The sequence below is a fragment of the Bos grunniens genome, chromosome 7 (assembly GCF_055505025.1).
Source record: "Bos grunniens cultivar Pamir isolate PY7600 chromosome 7, Bosgru_T2T1.0, whole genome shotgun sequence".
Taxonomy (NCBI): Eukaryota; Metazoa; Chordata; class Mammalia; order Artiodactyla; family Bovidae; genus Bos; species Bos grunniens.
In genome coordinates this window covers 6,895,569-6,900,252 of record NC_141171.1, presented here as the reverse complement: position 1 = coordinate 6,900,252, position 4,684 = coordinate 6,895,569, and positions in this window count along the sequence as shown.

Here is a 4,684-nt window from a genome sequence, read left to right as displayed (position 1 = left end):
CCACTGGGCACAGCCTGGAAAGATTTTTATGTAAAAGTGGCCGATGCAAATCCAGGGGCCCTGGAACCACGAAAAGCCCCACTTCCCCCTTTACCATTCTAGCCTGAGTAGCTGCCACCTGGGCATGGCGGGTGGGGTGTCATTAGACACCCCAAATCTATCCTGGTCACTGAGTCAAAAAAGGGGGAAGGGACAGTACCTGTGGCCACCCCCCGCCACCAGCCCCCTGCTTTAGGGATGGTCTTAGAGGCTAGCTCTGATTTTTTTAAATCGAGACAAAATTTACATAACATAAAATGCACCATTTTAACCATTTTAAAGTATACAATCCAGTGGTTTTTTAGCGTACTCACAGTGTTATGCAATCATCACCCCTATCTAATTACAGAACATTATCACCCCACAGAGAACTCCTGCCCCCTTTACCAATCACTCCTTATGGCCCCACCCCCAACCCCTGTCAACCACACATCTGCCTTCCGTCTCCACGGATTTGCCTGTTTGGATATTTCTTATAAATGGAATTGCACAGTATGTGGCATCTGGGGCTTGGCTTCTTCCACTCAGCATATTTTTGAGGTTCATCCACATTGTAATATGTATCAGAGCTTCATTCCTTTTTATGGCTGAATAATGGGTTTTCCCCATGGCTCGGCAGTAAACAATCCGCCTGTGATGCAGGAGCTGCAGGAGACGTGGGTTTGATCCCTGAGTCGGTCCCTGGAGGAGGGCGTGGCCACCCGCTCCAGTGGTCTTGCCTGGAGAATCCCATGGGCAGAGGAGCCTGGCGGGCTGCAGTCCACGGGGTCACAGAGAGACACCACTGAAGTCAGTGAGCATAAACGCATGTGGTGAATAATATTCTATTGTATGGAGGGACCGCATTCTGTTTATCCCCTCACCTATCAATGGGCATTTAGTTGTTTCTGCTTTTCGGAGACTGTGACTATTGCTGCTGTGGATGTGTGTGTGTGCAAGTGTTTGTGGGGACATGTGTTTTCACTTCTCCTGGGTCTGTACCGAGAAGTGGAATTGCTGGGTCATATGGCAACTCGATGTTTAACTCTGCAGAACAACCAGATTTTTCTCCAAGCTACTAAGCCAGTTTACATTCTGATCCGCAGTGTGGGGACTTCCCTGGCAGTCCAGTGGTTACGACTCGGCACTCCCAATGCAAGGGGCACAGGTACAATCCCTGGTCAGGGAATTAAGATCCCTGCACTGGGAAGTCCAAAGATTAAAAAAAAAAAAAAAATTTACTCTCTGTATGTTCCAATTTCTCTACATCCTCGCCAACCCTTGATCGTTTTCATCTTTTTGAAGATAGTCATCCCAGTGTGTGAGAAGTCTCTGTTTTATAGATGGGGAAGCTGAGGCTCAGAGAGAGGGACCCGCTTGCCCTACATGAAAACTCAGCTCCTCAGACTTGAAGGCAAAGAGGAACGTGGGTGTATCACAAGGAGAACAAGATGGAAATGCTCCAGGGAATTCTTCTCAAGTGGGAATTGGACATCTGCTCATCCCATCCAACTTCCCTGTGCTTGCCAGAGCACTCCATAAGATCTCCTTAGGAACCCTTGGATGGCAAGGAGATCAAAGCAGTCAATCCTAAAGGAAATTGATCCTGAATACTCATTGGAGGGACTGATGCTGAAGCTGACGCTCCAATACTTTGGCCACCTGATGCAAACAGCTGACTCATTGGAAAAGACCCTGATGCTGGGAAAGACTGAAGGCAAAAGGAGAGGAGGGTGACAGAGAATGAGATGGCTGGATGTCATCACTGATGCAATGGACATGAACTTGGGAAAACTCCGGGAGATGGTGAAGGACAGGGAAGCCTCGTGTGCTGCTGTCTATGGGGTCTCAATGAGTCAGACATGACCTGATGACTGAACAACAGAAGCCCAAACAGAACTTCCTTACATGCCCCCATGACGGGGCACTTACTACCTACAGAGCAGCCTGGTGGGACCCTCACCCCTGACAGCTCCCAGAATTAGCAGATTCTTTCCCAGATGGAGCCTCAATTTTTCCCTGGCTTCCTCGAAGCATGCCTTTGACCTTAGGGACCTCCTGCTCAGGGACAGCCTCACAGAAGTCCACAGACACCACCCAGCCCTTCATTCAAACCTTCTCCAGCTTCCCAGCTGGGTTTCCAATATATGTGTGTGTTTGTCACTCGGATTTGTCTGACTCTTTGCGACCCCGTGGGCTGTGGCCTGCCGCCTGCCAGGCTTCTCTGTACATGGAATTCTCCAAGCAAGAATACTGGAGTGGGTTGCCATTCCCCTCTCCAGGGGATCTTCCTGACCCAGGGATCGAACCTTGGTCTCCTACATTACAGGCAGATTCTTCACCATCAGAGCCACCAGGGAAGCCCTTCCAATACGTGGAATCCGTATTTTAATTTTATTTATTTATTTGAGAGGAGAAAAAATTCCTTTATTTAATTTTTTAAAAACTTTATTTTTGTCTGGGCTGGGTCTTTGTTGCTGCAAAAGGGCTTTCTCTAGTTGCAGTAAGCAGGACTGAGGTACGTGGGATTCTCATTGTGGTGGCTTCTCTTATTACGGGGGACGAGCTCTAGGTATGCAGGCTCAGTAGCTGTGACTCACAGGCTTAGTTGTCCCGTGGCATGTGGGATCTTCCCAGACCAGGAATCGAACCCATGTCCCCTGTATTGGCAGGCGGGTTCCCAACCACTGGACCACCAGGGAAGCCCTAGTGTCCATATTTTTAAAACAGCGCAGTGACTAAATGCAGTGTGGGATCCCGGAACCAAAGCTGGATGCCAGTGGAAAAGCTGGTGATGTTCAAATAAAATGTGGCATTTCATTAATAGTAACGTAAACATGAACGTCCCTTGAATTTGGCGAAGATACTGTGAAAATGTCAAATGTCGAAAGAGGAGGGTGAGGGGAGGGCTGCAGCGCTCCCTGCACTTCCTGTGTGACTTGCTGGGAAGCCTGAAATTATTCCAAAATAAAAAGTTTATTTAAAGAGTTAGCCGGACCTGAACACACATCAACCCTCAGATCCCATGGACAAGGGTGGGGAACAGAGAAAGAGATAATCTCAGAACCTGGGGCCTGAGCAAAGCCTGGGGACTCCAGCGACCCCTTTGCCTGGTGGTTCCTGGTGGCTCTGTGCCTGTCCTGGGTCACACCTGGGCCGACTTCCCCAGGAGCAAACTCTTCAAGCCTCCTTTCCAATGTCAGGTCAGAGAGGTCCCCCACAGACCTCCCCAAACCCAAACCAGCCCCACCTCACACCTCCGCTTGACTTTATCCATCTGTTCACAGCGATTTATTTTATTTTATTTTTTACTTTTTATTTTGTATTGGGGTATAGCCGATGAACAAACAATGGCGTGAGAGTTTTGAGTGAACAGGGAAGGGACTCAGTCATACATACACATATATCCATTCTCCCCCAGACTTGTTCACAGCTATTTACTATGCAGTTGCTGCATGCCCGGCTAGGGTACCACAGCGAGCAAGAAAGCCAAGATTCCTGGCCATGGAGGAAAAAAAAATGTATAACAAGCAACATGACATCAACATTGTTGTTCAGCCACCAAGTCACGTCCAACTCTTTGCGACCCCATGGACTGCAGCACACCAGGCTTCCTTCTCCTTCACTATCTCCCAGAGTTTGCTCAAATTCATGTGCATTGAGTCGGTGATGCCATCCAACCATCTCATCCTCTGTCACCCTCTTCTCCTCCTGCCTTCAATCTTTCCCAGCATCAGGGTCTTTTCCAATGAGTCGACTGTTCACATCAGGTGGCCAAAGACTGGAGCTTCAGCTTCAGCATTAGTCCTTGCAGTGAATATTCAGGGTCTATTTCCTTTAGGAACATAACATCAGGAAAAATCTCTGTAATACAGAAAAACGAATCAGGGCAAGGAGGTGGGCAGGACTAGGGAGGTTATTTCTGCTGAGAAGGTCAAGGAAGGCCTTATTTGAGCTCAGACCTGCAGGAAGTGAGGGAGTGAACCAGAGGGAGTTATCCATGGGAACAGCATTCTTGGCAGAAGGAACAGCTAATGTAAAGCCCAGAGGCAGACTGAACCCAGTGTGATCACAGCACAGGAGAGAGGCTAGTGAGTTAGGAATGAGAGAAGATGGGGTCAAAGGACATTAGGGATCAGATCACAGGGTCTGGATTTTTTCCCAAACGTGCCTGTGGGTATACCTGGGACAGGGCCTGCATGCTCTGGTTGTTCTGAAAATATTTGCTCAAAATGGGTGGATGTACTGCAGACCCAGCCCTGCCTTTGGAGCTTGGGAGCTTTCAGGCCTATCCTTGGAGACCCCAGGGTGCAGGGAATTTGAGCCTGTTTTCCTGAGAAAGCTGAAACAGTGCGAAACTGTGTGGAATAGCATGCATGCATTCTGGAGCCAAGGCTCTGTTTCCAGCAGGGTTCAGCTGAGTTGGCCTCTCCAGGTCCCAAGTCCTTGGCTGGCAACTGCCAGCCTCAAACCTGAACCCAGGAAGACTGAAGCGCCCCTTTGCAGAGACATGACCATGTGACAGAAAAGAAGCCACCATTCTAGACATAGTCTTCTAAGCTACTGGCACTTCCTGCCAACCCCTAAGACAATCCACAGTCCCCCTGGATAGCTCCGGGCCTGATGGCAGCTCATTCCACTACTCCTGAACCCTATCTATGAACCA